This window comes from Xiphophorus couchianus, chromosome 4 (genome assembly GCF_001444195.1).
Source record: "Xiphophorus couchianus chromosome 4, X_couchianus-1.0, whole genome shotgun sequence".
Lineage (NCBI taxonomy): Eukaryota > Metazoa > Chordata > Actinopteri > Cyprinodontiformes > Poeciliidae > Xiphophorus > Xiphophorus couchianus.
In genome coordinates, this window is record NC_040231.1 from 6912204 (window position 1) to 6930668 (window position 18465).

An 18465-nucleotide genomic window follows, 5' to 3' on the forward strand; every position below is an offset into this window, starting at 1 on the left:
ATTGTGTTTTCTCATTATTTTTCATTATGTTTCTACATTTCATTTGAATTTATTTATCAGCATTAAACAGCAATTTCCTCTGCAGTAACAAATTGAGCAGCAAACCTGAACAGAGGAGGTCAAGGAAAAGCTCTGCTTCTTTTGTTTAGTGTCCTTGGGTTTGTTATTGGCCTTATCTTTGTTGTTCTTTCCTGTAAGATGATGGACTTGCTACAAATTCTTGCTTTTTGGATTTTACTTTGAACTTACAGCATACCGATGTATATACAAAAATGTTCTTATTGATCTGCTTCAGAGAGAAATGGTTTTTTTTCTTAGAATTAAGCAGATTTTGAGTTAAACAAATACATTTAGTGTATGCAAAAGCTAGCAATATAAACAATGACCCCCATTACGGATTGAATCTTGCAGTTATTTATTTGATTAAAAACAGACAGATAACTATAATTGTACTGCTTTACAAACTGTGTCACCCTCGGTGTTTAATGTATTAAAATGAAACATATTATAGAGATGCTGTTACAGGATCTAAATCTAAATTGTGATTGCACTGCATGCCATTCTATATTCTCCCTTTTCATGACACTGATGTCTAATTTGACAGGATCATCTGATTAATTAGCAATGATGGTGTAATGAGCTGTAATGCATATCAAATGTATGTTTCCTACCTTATTAAAAATATAATCTCACTAAAATGAAGGTGAGTTGATAATAGGCCTGGAGAGTTTGTCAGTAAGGAAAGATAGCCTTGTTCTGAGAACAGAAAGTAGTTATTTACCTGACTTCTCTAGGTGTTTTCTTCTTAAACATGCCACTGCTTAGTGACCTGAGACTGAAAAGTTGAGGTGGGGATTTTCCTCTTCTTTGAACAGCATGTGGCTGGTCTGTACAGTGCCTTAAAAAAGTATTCACACCCCCTGCACTTTTTTAACTTATGGTACAAAAGTGTGAGTCATTTAATGGAGACAAGCATGAATCATTGCAATTGATAAAGTGGAAGAGAAGAATGTGGAAAGACCAGATTGTTTTCAGACTGGTTTTCAAATAGCTGAAAAGTGTGGCTTGCAATTTCAGCTCTTTTTTACTCTGCTACTTCCCTTCTTTTTTTTCTTCTTAATTAGTAAAAAAAGAGTTCACTGTCAGGCTGCTCTGCTGCCTTGCATCGAAAAAGTCCCACCACCCTTCCTCACAACTCTCCATGAACAAGATCATTTAGACAATGCATGGGTTCCTGGAGTTCACTGTCTTATCCAAAGATGGAAATGGTGGGGCACACCTACAAGCCTACCAAGATGGACAGTCTCAATAAGAGGGGTATCAATCAAAAATGAATCCACAACACATATGGTTACTCTGGTGGAGCAGCAGAGATCCAGGTTTTGCGATGGAGATAATAGAAAAATCAACTTGTAGATGTGCAAACCACATATTTGTCCACCATATTCTGAAAAAAATATTTCTTTGAATCAACTTAAAAAAATTACTCTTATTTGTTACAGCAGATTTCCTTAGTTTTGCTCAAGCTATAATTTTGATTTGATTGAAGATCAAATTAGAAAATTAGAGATTTATTTTTAAGTTGGTTCAAGGAAACATTTTTTCAGTGCACAAGAGTCGCAAGAAAAAAGCCGTTGCTGAGAGGGGGTGTTCAGTCATGACTGAAAAAAAATTCTACCTTTTGGTCTATAGGTAAAACACTACGGAAGAAATCCTAAATCTACCAACATGGTGGATGGATAAATTTCTTCAGCAGGTGCTAAAGACAAAACAATCCAGGAAGAAAACTTGTTGGAGGTTGCAAAAGACTTGAGACTGGGAAAAAAGATTCAGCATTTAGCAGGCCAGTGACCATCAAAGTAGAACCATGTCAAAATGAGATTGACTTAATATGTCAACCTAAACCCAGTTGAGACTCCTTTGCAAGTCAGGAAGAGCTTGAGCTGCTTTACAAATAAGAATTGAGAAACATTTCATACCCCTAAAGATTCACTTTTACAGTTACTGCCAAAATTCTGCAAAGGATTGACTTAGGGAAGCTGAATCTAAATGCAAACCATTGTTTTCAGATTTTTCAAATATTTTCTTTTTAATTTAAAAAAAATCAAAATCAAGGGAAAACACATTAAAGTTTGTAGTTGCTACATGACAATCTAGAAAGGTTTAAGTTACATGGATACATGCAGGAAACTGTGGTGATAATGGACCTTACCAAGCTCCGCCCACAACCGACCCACGTGACCGCAAGTCTCACAAGCAAAGCCTCGCGGCGCGTTGTTTCTATGTAAACATGACTGGATTAGTGCATCATTTCTACCGGATTTTCACAATATATCAGCTACTACAATGGACAGAGGAACTAACAAGTTCATGTCATCGTCTGGGAGGAGGTTACTGGTTTCTCAGTCACAAGCTGGTTGCAAACCTGAGGCCAGCAGGTGTCAGTCAGTTATGGTAGATCTGACATTTGGTTTGATGACGTCAATATGAGAAGCTACAGACTGATAGGAGGAACCAAAGAGCTCTGTAAAGGTAAAGGCAAATCTTCTGAAGTTGGGATACAATTAATTTAATTTCACATAATTACCGCGGTAGAAGCCATTTGTTTGTTAAATTTAATGAAATATATTTGTTCTATGTGATGTTTGTTGTGAATGACGTAAACTCACAAACGAACGAGGTAATTAGTCCAACGTTTAGAAACTACAGCGGCTGTAATGCGCCACAGCAAAGATAAACAAAGGTAAAATAACCCGAACACGTGATCAACTCAAAACCACTCTTACCTTTTTACTCTCTCTCTCTCTGTAGTTTAAGCACACCCGTTACCGTGGCAACCGCCTGCGCCCCGCAAGACGAGCAAAGATTAAGTTAAAAACATAACATTCAGTCCGTTACAATATCAAGTTTCCAGGCTTGATATTTATTTCTCGATTATTAATCAGCGCTTCCCTGAACACAGCGATGGTTGATTGACTAGCTGTACTTGGTGCTAGCATGGCTAACAGGAGTAACAGTTTAGTCCAAAGCCTTTTCTGCTAAAATAACATCTTTAGTGTATGTCAGATACAGTACACATTGCATATTGATCTGTTTAGCTAACGTAAGACTGTGTAGCAGACAGGCTTCAAGGTGTAGAAGTTGTATCAGTTCTGCCATTATGCTGTTCTTAGCTAACGGGAAGTTAAGTGTGTTTGTGAGACGGCCACGCACGTGACCACGTAGAATGGGCATCAGCCAATGAAAAGCGGCCCCTCTGGTAAGGTCCATACACAGGCATTGTCCAGATTGCCCACATTTCAGTGTATCTTAACCTGAGTTATGAATTTGATATTCTTGAAGGATTCCAGTTCAGTTTCACATCAATTATCTGACAATATTGTGCTTTTTCAGTTTGTCTCTGATAACCAAGCTATAGCTTCTAGGGCATATTTGAGATTAACATTAATATGTAAAAAATTCATAACAAAGTTTGTGCATAGTACTGCAACAAAGCCCATTTCCCTGTTCTTCCCCCAGCTGGTTATGTCTCCTCTGTCCCCATCTGCTCCTTTTCTCACTGTGTTAAATGTCATGAGGAAGGGTGATTTGGGGCTCGGGGAGACTGTCCTGATACTGAAAGGTCAGAAATTTGGCGCAGACTTTTGAATTTGAAGTGTCCTTGAGCAACATGTCTAAAAGAAGACCCTGTTTAACGCCACATTTCAAAAAGCAGATGAGAGTGTAGATTTCTTTCAATATCTTCTGCAGAGAAAAACCTTTTTTTAAAAAGAAAACAAAGTTTTTCTTCTCTGTGTTTAGAATGGATACTGTTGTACAACTGTACAATTAAAGATGTGTTGGTCAGTATGTATAGTAGGAACTGGCTTAGTGAATTATAAAAATGACAAAAAGTACTCGTTTGCTCATTATTTAAATACATTAAAGAACATGGCACATTTTAGATTATCTTGTTTGATCCCATATTTTATAATTTAAAAAGAAGTATGAATGTGTATTGGACACATTCATCACACTCTATCAGAAAAAGAGCCAAAGGATAACTGCAATTACAGTTGCTACAAACAAATCAGAGGACAAAGGTTTACTTAAAGTAAAGTTTGTGCTCCATAAGCTCAAATTAGAGTGTCAGAAAGAATCACAGAGTCATCAGTGCAGTGGAGTTAAGCGAAATCTCCTCTTGTCAAGTTTTGTGTAACACTAAGAAGGAGGGGAGGGACATCAAATCTTCCAAGGGGAAAAAAAGCAGATTAAAAATGGCATCATAATCCAATCTACAGCCTCAATTCCAGTTTCAGAGCAGAACCGCCTGCTTCAGGATACTAACAAACTTCTTATTGTGAGCAGATATGGTCAGTTAAGTGGAGAATTGCTTTTACAACAACCAGTAAAATTAAGACAGGAACAAAAATACTGGCTGAATGGTCCCCATGACAAATACTTCAGTCAAGTGCATTTGGTACCTTCACACTTAACTATTCTCACAAATGCAGGTTTAATTCAGGTTCTAGATTTATGCAGTCTACTGTTTCAGTGGTTTTTGAATGTGTGCATCCATAATAAGCAGTAGAAATGGAGGGACTCAATATAGACAAGAAGACAGGTGTATTGTGACTGTTACTACTAATAAACAATAATAGCAATTATAATCATAATAATCTGCATTATCATGAAAATGTACATTAAAAGTGTGAGAAAAACTAATACTATCACAGTTACTGTCATCATTTTAGTGTTTGATTCTTCCACCCTGTGCCAGCTCCTCATCTTCATGATAAAAAGGAGGTGATTGTTATTTTCCTACCTGTTTGCACAGAGTCTTTGGATAGGATCATGACAGAGCAGCCGCTTTGTGTAGAGTTTCTAGACAAACGATGAGGCCTAATATTAGGATGCAGGCGTCTAATCGTGAAGAGCCTTTTAATTATCTTGTGATACATAGCCCAGAGGACACATCTGTTAGAAACTCCTCTGAATTTCCCCAGAGAGATTGAAGCGAAGATTTTGCACATTAGAACTTTTTTTTTCCTCGGTAAAGGCTTGATCAAACTTAATGCTGTTTCACGCAGAATTGGGTGTGGGGCTCAACTGCCTGTCAGTCAGTTCAATGTTATCATAGCAGTCAAAGCAATCCTTCCATCCACTTACTATTTCTCCAAGAAATACAATTTTAATTTTGGTTTTAAGAATATATTAAGCGAAAACAGAAATATTTAACTGAGATAGATTGCCAGTTTGAAAAGTTAATCTCATCATTTCTATTCAAATCATAGCTAGGCTATGATTTGTCCTTGGTTGTCATAAATAACAACTAGGTGCTTTTTCCTGCTCTTTCATGAAAAATAAATAAATAAAATAAACTGCTTTAATAGTAGAATTATTTATTGTAAACTAAAATATTTCTCAAAGTCATCTCAAAATGGAGAACCTTTTCTCTGCATCACAGAAAACACCAACTTTTCTTTCTGTAAACCTTAAAATATAATCCTGCTGTATCACAAGATGCAATTTTTTTCTTCAGGATCATATTTTAGTTTTTTTTTCTTCAACATTATTTGAGTATAAATGACAGCCTAAAACTCCATTTAAGAAAAAAATCAGTGTGTTAGATCCTTTAGTCATTCATAGTCATGACAAAGAGACCTTTTAAAACCTTCTTTAAGTCAGCTTTTCATTTGTTACACATATTTGCAATTACACTCAGTTTCATTATTATTTTTAAACAAAGACATTATAGCAGAGTTAACATTTTAAACTGTCTTGAGCATCTTATATTACACATTTTGCACATTTAAAAACATGTTCTCTGTTGAGTACACCGTACTTTCAGTGTGCGATTTTCAAAAAGACCTAATCCTGCATGTTCAATGACAGGTTTGGACTCTTGAAACGGATGGAACAAAGCAACTTTGCTGTAATACGCTTAGCTTCCTGTTAGCTGCTAAAGTCTCACAGCCTACTTAAAAGTAGCAGCCCAAAGGAACAGCTGCCATGTCTCTTTAGAAAATACATTTTACTTTCTAGAAGCTTTTTACAGCTTTTGTGCTTTGTCTGTCGTCATTTTTAAACATCCCACGGATACTCAAAATATCTTTGGGCTTAGCTCTAAAGGGCTGCACATATTCCACTAGAAGAGAAATGTATTCTTTAACTTGAGGTGGCAAAAACGACAGTGTTCCTTCTGGCCAGGGCATTTTATAACTCCTGGGGATTCCTCACATGTACCTAGCAGTGCAGCATATGTCAGTGGTAACCATGCGCACCTCAAATTTGTTATCAATCACAAAATATCTGTTGGACATGATACAACAAGAACGTTCTACTCTGAGAATATGATGAGAATTAGCCGCAAAAACTCCCAAATCAAGTCTGCAAAACAGAATGATGTAATTTTTCTTCTTGCGTACCTGGGAGAGAGCGTACCTGACTGGAAGTTCAGTCACAACTTCCACTCTGTTCTGTCTGTGTAACATGGTAGAACGTATGTATGATTTGTTGGTTTAGCTGAAGAAAGACTTTTAGTTTTTGAATGTTTGGCTACTGATAATTGAATAAAATCATGTTGTTATATGAACCAGTTTCTCATCTTTACTTTTAAGGGAATACGGATTAAACAAAAAGGAGTAATTTACCTCTGGGGGATTGTTTGTATTCATTCCCATGTTATATTCTGATCGAGTTATATCATTTTCAAGTCAGTCTTTGTGTTCTCTGAGACATTGGGGGAATTGCTACTATCTCCTTTAAGAATATCTTTTTGCACCCCTATCAAATATGTTCATCCACGTAAGACACGTAAGCCGGTACTAGAATATCCATTGTGTGTGTGTATGCTTGCGTGTGTGGGTGTACGTGTACTGTTCTTATGAACAAATGGGATCAGCATCCTCTTGTTCAGCCAGGTTGATTACAGTTGATTTGAGAGTGTATCTTGGTATTGATTTGTTTGGTTCACGGGAGGAAAAGCTTTTCATTGACGGAGCAACATGGTCTGTTGCAACAATAATGATCCTATTTCCTTTTTCTGGTAGTGGCAGGATTGAGGGTGAAGTAAGCAAAGGTCAGCATGAGGTCCTTTAAAAGTTTAGAGAGCAAAGTGAAAACATGAACCATATGTTCTTGTCATGCAATGTTAATCTTCATGGGAAGGAAAGAGAAAAAGGCAGTTTGGAGCTGCGTAGGATGAATAGCACCCTTTCCTTTTCCGTCTCCATAAAATAATTCCTTCTTTAATGTAGCGAGGGCAAAACATGGGGATTACAGATGGTTCTGGCTAGGCCTGAAAGTGGGGTAATCAAAATAGGCTGCTGTGCTCATCTACCGATATTAGGAGCCAAGAGATTATTACAGCACAATTTATTTAATGGAGGGAGCCCAGGGAGGATGTACATGGCCAAAGGGTGGAAGGTTGCCTGTTAAAGGGTGGAAGGATGAACGCTACCAGGCACACTTACGTGACAGAGTAACATTAGCACATAAGATTAGAATCCCTTTTCTTTTTTCATTTCAGGTGCTTTACTTCCCCCAGGCAGTGTGTCATTTCCTAGTGTTTCTTATATTGAGCAGAAACTATTTTTAACCTTGACAAACTGATGGTAATCTGAAGGTGTGAATAATTTGATTGATTAGACCTGATATGGATTTGAAAGTAGAAAGTCCTTCCTAAAACATTTTCTGTTAAGTGCAACACGTCATCCATTTCACATTTGATTGATTGATTCTGGTCACCTGACAAATGTAATGTTGCGTGTCTTTCCTTCCTCACAATGCTTCGCCTTAAAACATCAATTTATAATCTGTCCAGGTAGACATGCCACACTAATCTGCCAAAACCAAATCTGGAATTTTTGCTTTTTGAATATCATTTTGTGTCATTATTAATTGTTTATCCCCCTCATAATCTGCTATTGTCCCACTGACCAGGGGTAAACAGTCAGTTGTATCACAAATCAGACAGGCGGAGAGCAGAGAATTTTACGGGAAACAATATTTTTCAATCTATTAAATTGTAGACTTAATTTGACAGATTCGATTTTCTATTTTCATTTAAGTCTAATATTGCACAAGAATTACTGTTTATCAAAGCAAACATTCAATAACCTGGCACTTTAATCAGTGGTGACCATGAGGATATTCTTGCCTTGATTGTGTTGTTAAATCAGAAGAATTTTAGAGGAAAAAAAAGGGTTGAAACAAGAAGTTTGCAGCATGCTCTGTTGATTGAGGGTGAAGTAAGCAATGTATGTATACACATATATCTGTTTATTCAGATGTATGTCTGATTAAACAGACATACATCTTTTTTCCTCCCTGTCTGACATTAAATTTGAGTAAACTTCTCTTGTTTTAGGTCATGTCTTCAAATTCAGAAGTTTATATATGGAATGATAACTGTTACTATCTTTAAACAATGAAGGAAAGCCCAGATGATGATGTCATGACTTTGGAAACTTCTGATAGGTTAAGTGATTGGATCCATACCTGTGGATGTATTTTGAGGCCACATATTGAACACACTGCTTCCTTGTTGGCACGATGGGAAAGTCAAAAGATATCAGCCAAGATATAAGGAAGCGAATTGTGGAACTGCAGAAATCTGGTTTATTGGAAAAAGGGATTGCAGGAATTGACTTGGAGAAATTAACTTGATTGATGTAATTGACTGGACTTCCTTAGACAGTTAACTTTATACCAAAAGGCATTATATTTTTAGTTGAATTTGGATCAAATTACAATAGCATTTTGAAGGGTTCCATGATGGTCTATTTAGAGAAGTTTAACTGGATTACTAAAATTGTATTTTTCAGTTAATTGGTTATATGAATTGTACGAAGTATAGTCTGTTTTAAAATTTGTCTCAGTAAGATTTCCCTGGATTAATAAAAAAAATTCTTATAGTCAAATCAATTGTGTGTAAGTTTAAGCAATTGTTTATCTTCAACTTTAATTTGTACGTTAGTTGGATAAAAAAAGTATAATCAGAGATTCAACTTTTTAAAATTTTCTTTATAAAACACATATTTTGTGAACATATTGTAACTTAAAATCAACCTCTGCATATATTCTAAAGTCTTCCACTAGTTATTCTTGCGCCCAGACATTTTGCTGTATCCAATACATACAAGCTGACCTTTCGCAGACCTGCCTGTGTCTCAGGAGGATCCTCACACCCTCTGTCCTTCTGAAATTGGATTGTTCTTTTTCCTGTCTGCCGAGATGTGAATCTGGCACCAATTTGCTGCTCCAGGGTTCAGACACAACACGAGAGTGGTAATATTAGGAAGCTTTTAAATTTAATCTAACCCACTACATGTTACAAAGTCAACACCACTAGCAGATTATGTGGTTAATGTTGGAGCCAATTGGTTGACTTTGCCAGAAGTACTACAGTATGTGTGGGTTAGTAATTCTGGTGTCTATGTGTAAGAGTTCTTGTTACATTGGTCTAGAAATGTGTTTATGGCTTAAATGCAGAACAGGCTTTTATTTTTAGATGAAATATAATAATGCTCTTGATTTGCAGACACCTTTGTCCCTGAATGAGTGGTGAAAGTAAACTACTCTTAGAGATATTGGAGTTTTTTAGTTTATTGATGCTCTTTTGAAAGAGCACTGCTTTTCTTGCAGTGCATCTTTGCTACAAAAAGGATTTCAGCTAAGCATAATGAACGCTTGTTTGTTGGTGGAACTGTTAAATACCAGGAATGTCAACCCAATAACTTTCAAATGACACATTCCCTCATTTTTTTGCTATTCAATTTATTGAGCAGCAACACAAAACTGTATAGCTAATAGTGTGTCTTAATCTAGTTTGTCTCTATACAAGTTTCAAGCTTTGTGGACATGATATCAGTTTAGCTGGTTAGCAACATTTTGTAAAGAAGCTATGATCTCTTGGTTTTACAGTTTTATTGTTGCTTGCTGAAAACCATTTAGCTGGAAACAATTTTTACCTGTTGAAAGCTTGATTGTATATATCTATACATTGTATATGGTCAGGATAGTTTAAATTTGTTCATCATGTAAACTTTTACTAAGTCAACGTAATAAACAAAATGCACAGGTATTTTTTTTTTCATTTGAATTGATTCAGATATTCAAATCACAAAAATCAATACCACAGCACTGTGCACAGTGCAATCAAAAATAAATTTTACGCAACCATAGATAGTGTGTTTAGTATAAACATTAATATTTTGGACAGTCAAAGACACAATTTGTGTGCACAAAGATGTTACTGTCACATGGACATTTTGAAAACCAGGTAAAATAGGTGAAAGGTCAAATCTGGTGTTTTTTGTAATTTTTTAGGAGAGAAAGACAAGTTTATTTCTGTAACATCATTCATACACAATGCAATCCAAGGTGTTTAACAGAGTGCTTAATATGCCATAAACACAAAAGCACTGCAAAAATCTTAGTGACCAATTTAAATCCAGCACTTAAAAATGTCCTAGTCCAATTTTTTTTAACAAGTATTATTTTCAAAGTACACAAGATTACAATTAGACATTTACAGCAGGAAACCTCTTCACATTTTGCACTTTACTAACATGCAGTGAGGGTAAAGTGTTGTAGAACTGTAGAAAGACCTTAGACCACGGTGCAGAAAAATGAAGAAGTGTGTTTGCGTGAGCGTGTGTGTGGGTGGGTAGCTGTTGCAATTCACAGGAAAAGCTTACTTGGATCAATGTGTTTGGCCTGGTCGTGCCACATGCTGGGTGTCTAGTAGACAGACAAATATTTGCATTATGAGACAAGCAGTGGTGAGAGACAGATCGTTCTGTCTCCTCTATGGCGAGGTGGCACTCCTGATTTATCAGCTCTATCTTCATAGTCAATATCATGCCCTCTTTTTCTCCATGCAGGTTTCAAATCAAAATGGGTGGTTGCCATGAAGCTGATGTGTAATAATTTAAATCTTGGCGGTGTTCAGTATGGACAATGTAGAAATTACAGAGCTAATGAATTAAAATAAATTTGCTTTTAAAATGTAATCTAAGTTTTTAACTTTTTAGTAACAGAAAGTACAAAGTAACAGAAATAAAATTCTTGTTAAAGGTGAATGAAACACAGTCTAATTTTCCTTTATCCTTTAAAGCGATGAATTTTTACAAATGTTCTGCTGCTCTTGAGAAACCTAAAATAAAAAGTCCTAATTCACACCACACATACAATGCCTCAAAAAAGTATTCATACCTGTTGGAATATCACACATTTTCTCACACTGCAACCACAAACATCAATGTATTCATGGGCATGGAGAGACGAGTCACCATTAAACTTTTTGGCCCAGGACAACAATCCTAGACATGCAGGTCATACAAATCAAATGTCTTCAGTGAAAGCATTAGAGAATGTATCCTGCCACAGTATGGGGAATTATGAAATTCTGTCCCCCACAACACATTTGTGGAAGGGTATCAGGAAATAAGTTTAAAAAATTGTTTGATGACCCTTATTATACTGCAAAAGCTTAGAAAATTATTTATCTTAAGACAGTTTTTGTATGAACTTAGAAAATGTAGGACCAGTGATATGTTTTACACAAGTGATTGAACATCAAAGCTAATCCTCCAAACCAGAATGCTAGTGGTCTAGTGGATCAAAAAGTAAGCTTACAGGCCTAAGGTCAGTTCTCACTACTCCAGATAAATGAACACACCAGGGAATGTTCTGTGCTTTCATTTTTTCTTAGCCCAACTCTAGTGACCAAAACCTCAGTGAAACCTTTATTTAGCTAGCTTTCTTTCTTGTTTTATTACTGTGAGAACCTTATCTCATGGAAAAATCATGGTTTAGGGCTGTTTGCTGAATTATGGTCAGGATAGTTTAAATTTCTTCATCTTGTAAACCTTTACTAAATCAATGTAATAAACAAAATGCACAGGTGGATTTATCAAAAATATTGTTCCTCCAATATGACAGGAAATCTAATGACTCCTACTCTTTGTAGGTTTGAATGTCTACTTTACGTACCTTCCCTAAATCTTGGTAGCCTTTGCATGTTGGTAATAAAGTCATGTGCATTCTTATTTACCTAAACTTTATTTGTTTAAAACTTTTTATGTCACATCCCTTCCGCTCAATCTTTGCTGTGTCGTTGAAAATGTCCAGCATCAACAGTGAAAGTGGCACTGGTGCAGCTGGTAACAAGGTCAGGTGGTGATTATGTACACAGTGACCAGATCCAGGTTTTGTGCATTATTTTAGCATTTAATTTGTAATAAGAAGGTCCACAAATCCATCTCTTATTGTTTAATTTACCAGTAATTCCTGAACAACAGCTGGTAGAGGGGAAGATTATTGGATGGTGCTTTCTTGGCAAGAGGATTGCTGCCATTTCACCCTTAAATAAATATAAAGCCCTGGAGGGAGATAACATTGTATACTAATAAGACACAAATGCAGTTAGTGACAAGACAATAGGCCACCTGGTGGATAACTGCCACTAAGCGAAATTCTATATTTTATTTGCTGACTATAGTCTGCTTTGCAGTCTAGTTTTCTTCTGCAAAGACACATACAAGGAACCATGACTTTGCTACTTCAGAGACATTGTTCTTAGTGGGTACCCTGATTGCATCTGTTCCCCTTGCAAAATGACTGGTGACTTATAAATGTAGCGCTATAGCAGTTTATCTGAAGCTTTAAAAAGTTTGCTTTTGAGCTGTCCAAACATTGTCCTGTGACACATTTTTGCACAGTTGGAAATTTGCACCATTTGAGTGCATCTTTGAAGCGGATGGCCATGTTGGAAACTTGTAATTTTCTGCCTGTTTTATTTCTGAATATGAATGGAGTTTGTTATATTGCTTAATTTTTAATTATAGTTCTGCTGATTTGAAATTACACAGCAGAGTGGGATGCTTGTTAGTGCTGTCCCCTGAAGCTAAACAATTCCCAGCCATGCTTTGGGCAGAGTTTGGATGGCTCCCTGTGGTTGCTTTGAATTCCTGCAGATTCTCCTGATTCTTTCCACAGAGTTAGGTGAGAAGGGGATTCTGAACTGACATTCTGAGTTGTTTGTTCTGGCAGCACTGTTTGTCTCTAATGGACTGGCCAGAATCTCTGCGTAAACATGGCCTCTTGTTCCATGACAACTGGAATTGGTTTCAGACCTGCCAGGACCCTGAGTGGGATAAAACCAAATCTGGAAAAATTTAAGTTTTATAAGCAAATTTTATCGTAACGGGAAGAAATAATTTAAAAAATCTGATAAAATTGTGTTCTAATATAGTAACGCGAAACTCTAACGGATGACATTTTCAAACTTAAAAAGTGAAAGAATGGTTTAGATTGTACATTTTTCCTATCATTGATTCCAAAGCAGGATTAACAAATAGCAGTATATTAGTATGTGTGTTTAAATTAAATTAATGTGTGCTGTTTGACCTCACAATTGCGCAACTTCCTTAAACTAGTTTTTTTAAAAGTAGCCTGGGTCATTTATTTTATTTTTTAGCCCATTTGTGCTTTTGGGGGGTCTGGTTGTATGCACTGAGATATTTTGTAAGAAGACTGATTAATTTTTATATATGCTTTTATTGTGAATATTATCATTATCACAATGAATTACACATAAGATTTTAGGTTTCTCTCGTGCACACCCGGTTGTTAATTCATTTTCAAATTAGCAACCAGGTGTTAATTTGAAACATCTAGTTGTTACTAATTTACTTATTACTCACTAATAAGTAAATTAGTTTATCCTTGAAATTTTAATTTGAATATTCAGATGGTTAATTTACTGTTATCTGAAAAGAGCATTTAGGTATATCCTGGAACCATCACGTGTGGTGGCATTGGAACCACAGACTGCACCTGCAGTCCAAAGCTTTTGAATCTCTATCAAACGCTTAAATGAGCTTTGCTTCACAATGGTTGTCCCTTCCGTGTATCTTTTTTCCTTCCTCTCAACTTTCAACAAATGGTGTCAGATACAGATATCTTCTTTAATAGTGTTTCAGGTAAGCCACACATGGTGTTTGTGACTCTACTGTTAAACCTGCAGTCATCACCATGACTGTATTGGAGGACAGTTTTGGAAAAAAAACTTTATTGGTGTTTTGTAATATTCAGATGTTCACATTTACTGAATTTTGAATTAACCATAGCTAATTCAAAATTCAATGTAATCATTGAAAATAGTGGTAATAAATGCCTGAAGCATGTCACCATGTCTGTAACCTATATAATAAATGAAATTACTTGAATCTGCACAGTGGCGCAGTTGGTAGCACTGTTGCCTTGCAGCAAGAAGGTCCTGGGTTCGATTCCCGGCCGGGGTCTTTCTGCATGGAGTTTGCATGTTCTCCCTGTGCATGCGTGGGTTCTCTCCGGGTACTCCGGCTTCCTCCCACAGTCCAAAAACATGACTGTTAGGTTAATTGGTCTATCTAAATTCTCCCTAGGTGTGTGTGTTGTGTGTGAATGGTTGTTTGTCCTGTATGTCTCTGTGTTGCCCTGCGACAGACTGGCGACCTGTCCAGGGTGTACCCCGCCTCCCGCCTGGAACGTAGCTGGAGATAGGCACCAGCAACCCTCCCGACCCCATTAGGGACAAGGGTGAACAGAAAATGGATGGATGGATGGAAATTACTTGAATAAACTAACTTGGCAATAACATGGCAGTTTATTGAATTGGTCCTGTGTATTTTTAGAAAGAGTAATTAATTAATTATGGCAGATATTGTTTATGTCTCAGCTTTGATTCTAAGAAAACTCTTGCGGTCTTGCAGATTTAAAAATATATATTAGCAAGAAGGATCAAGCTGTGATGAATTATAACACCATAAAGCACATGTTGCACTTTAACCATACTGCAGGTTACATTAAATTTACATATTACACAAACAACAAGTCTTTTACTTTAATGTCCCCCCAGCAGTCTACTTATAATCTTGTATAATGGATCTCTTTAAGCGATGTTTGGTGGGTTTGGCTCCTTTCAGCAGATTTTATTTTTCCTCTCCCGTCTGTGAGCAGTTAGCAAATCCTCCTGTTTTCTCTTAGGCTAAGGTTGGGGAGATTTTCCTCGACCTCTGATGAAATTTTCTTAGCACAGGTTTGATAAAACACTGTGTGTCTCCTATATATAGCTACCTATGACTGCATTGTCCCAGTGTCACTGATGTGCATGCACTGTGCCTGTTGGCGGTGCAGGGCAAGGGCAGAGCTGTTATGACAGTTTATTGGAACTGGTGACAAACAGAAATAGGATTAACCCTTTTAACCTGATTTTTTTTTTTTTATCCAGACTCTCAAGTCTTGCTGTGTGAGTTTTCCAACTCACTCATTTAAACTAATATGTTGCACTTTCATGACAGCATAGACAAAGATTTTTTTATAAAGTTGTTTTCAGGTTAAGTGTGACAAAGATTACCTCTTGCTGTGACTAAGTGTATCTTATGTAAAATTAAGTTATTCCTTTTGCGCAAGAACCTTTTGTGCTTATTTTTTATTTATTCATCTTTATTAATTCATTGTTGCTTGCCAATGGGCTTAATGTGGTTTTGTCTGCTATTATTTCAAGTCTGTAATTTTTAGCTGTTTTATTTTAAAATTTATATCCAATTTAGCTCTATACTGGGGATCAAATTTAAGAATGTGAATAATTTGATCAAGAAGAATATATTATTGCTAAGATTGAGCTTGACTCACTATTCCAGTGTGGACAGATTATATAATAGGCAGGTTCAACGATTTTAAAACCATGACTTGGTTTGAAATTTTGAATTTATTATGAATTATTTCTAACCAACCTTTTCGGGGTGTACCCTTCCTGTCATCCAGGGCCTATGCACCTCTATGTAAGGAAAAGTGGGTGTAAACTATTTATATCGCACCACTCATACACACGGCAATCCAAAGTTGTTCTTAGGTGTGAGTGTAGGCGTGTGTGTGGGCGTGTTGGCGTGTGTGTACGATTGTTTATTTTGTGTGTCTGTGTTGCCCTGTGATGGACTAGCAACCTATCCAGGGTGTACACAACTTCTTGTCCAATGATATCTGGAGATAACCAACATCCCCCTTATGACATTGCAAGGCTAAGTGGGGTGAGACATTAAATTGATAGACCAATAGCAGAATTTTAAAATATCTTCTTTTACATATGCCCATCAGTTCTTGAGCTAAGACCTGATGTATTCCCAGCACATATTTATTCAATTTCTCTGAAACTGCTCAGTTTAAATTTAGGCTACTCTAAGAAATAAGCATGCGTGTCGGTCGGGTTGTTTGAGGGAACTCTTACAGTTCCTTGTAGGTAGAAGACTACCCGGGTGAGGAGAAGGAGAGAGGCTTATTGTGTAGTAAGAGGCACTCTAAGAGTGTCAACATGTTCCTCCTGTCCCTGGTCACTCCACTAGAGAGTAGAGTGGGCTGTGGCTCCATCTCTTCAGACGGTGAAATGTCATCGCTACCAGACTCTGAGCATCATAGCACAATTTGTAGGAGCTGTTATGCTGTGCATGCTCAGCAATTTTTGGGGGCTTTATTTTATAACAGTTTCTCCTATGGTCATATGTATGATATAGTTTTTTATAAGATGTTTGAATTTTCAAATGGTCTGACTTTATGTTGAGCACAAATGGAATGAGTAGCCTCTTTGTTTAAGTCATTAACAAATTAGATTTAATTTTGCTTAATACTTGTACATTCTGTGTGAGATTTTAGTTGGATTTTATGACAAGTCACATCCAGTCACACTCATTCACTGGGATCTGAGGTGAACTCAAAGATATGTTTTTTTTGCCAACTTTCCTTTCTTGTCCAACTGTATTTATAGAAGAACACTCCTCAGTATCAGGATTCCACTGCATAATAAAACACAGTAAATGGATCCTGGCTATGTTTGTCTGGACTGACCTCCATTAAAAGGTAACCACAAGAGTGAAAAGGAGAAATCGGGAGAATCCTCTCTATACTTCTTCACAAACATGTAGTCACTCTTATATGAAGACAAACATGTGCATGTGAGTCAGCAGGCAGACTATAAACACACGTAAGCTGTGTCCCAGTTCAGGGGCCGCATCCACAGAGGGCTGCATTTGAAGGCGGATTGCATCCCAGCAGTTGTCACTTTCTTCAAAGCTTCTCTATGTGCAATCCAAAGACATGCTCTTCTCTTCACCTGGCAATATAGGCAGCATGGAAGAGTTTATTTGGTCCATAGTACTTCATAATAACTACTGTGCAGCTTTGATTGTTAGAATATAACAAACATTATACATTTGTTGTCTGTGAAAGAGAAAACCTCAAGCTGTTTTGTATTCCATTTAAACTCAATGCATATTCAGGAACTGGGATGTTTTGGACCAAAGAAGCCCAGTATATATATATATATGTATATATATATATATATATACTGCTCAAAAAAATAAAGGGAACACTTTAAGTGTGAAACACCTGTTTAAGTGTTCCCTTTATTTTTTTGAGCAGTGTATATATATATATATATATATATATATACATATATATATATATATATATAGAGAGAGAGAGAGGGGGAGGGGGAGAGAGAACTAATAACCTAGTTTTTATTTACCGTAATTGAATTTGGTTCAATTCAGTTAAATTCATAGTGCCAATTCTGAACAAATGGCACCCAATGTGGGTTACAAGATAAACAGATCTAATTCAGAAGCAAAAATGTAAAATCAATTCAATCAAATAGTCAAATCGTATAGAAAGATTCAAATTAAATTACATACATTTTTAAATGACTGTAGTTGTAATTGAGTGCAGTCAAATTCCGTTTATAAAAGGAGATGGTCAAAGGTTAACTACCTAAGAAAGCTCATTTGATTACATTGAGTTATTGATTTTGCATCGATTCCTCCTCCTAAACAAACATTTGATGACTGTAGGAAGTGGTGACAGTCTCTTTTAACATGGGAAATCTAGAGTAGAACATCACTGGAATGAAGAGGAAGCAACAGACAGCACGAACAGACTGATTCAGGACAACTTTCTATATTGGAAGAAATATGGTTGTCCCATGTGTCCACAAAACTTATTTCTCTCTCTTGGTCATCTAGTCTATCAGTAACCTCTCGCACCAACTCCAATATGCACCGCTGTGATGATGCTTGGATTGCAACTTTGGGAACCAGGCTTCCTATCTTCTTTAACCACAAACCTGTAAAGTTAATCAATGTTGACCAAAGGGAGAGGAGCTAACTCTGAATGCCCATCCACGTCAATCTAACGTAAGAGTTAACAAACACATTTAGTATTCATAGGGTGATGAAGATTAAATAAATCTAAATGCTAATTTTTAAGTCATATGACTATGGAATATAGTTTTTGGGTTTATTCACTGTTTCTGTGCTTTGTTATATAATTTAGTGTTATGTAATGTGCTGTTTTTCATATGCAGAAATGTTTGACTATTTTTTGAGTAACTCAAATGCATAAATGTTGGCCACATATGGTTTTCCAGCTGAATGATTGGGGATTTAG

At 36.5% G+C, this 18465-nt stretch overlaps 1 protein-coding gene across 1 annotated transcript in view; it reads left to right on the forward strand.

Annotated features, from left to right (window-relative positions):
• The window catches only part of hcn4 (hyperpolarization activated cyclic nucleotide-gated potassium channel 4), a 74425-nt gene that overhangs the window by 1694 nt on the left and 54266 nt on the right, over positions 1 to 18465 (forward strand). The gene's annotated exons all lie outside the window — the stretch shown is intronic.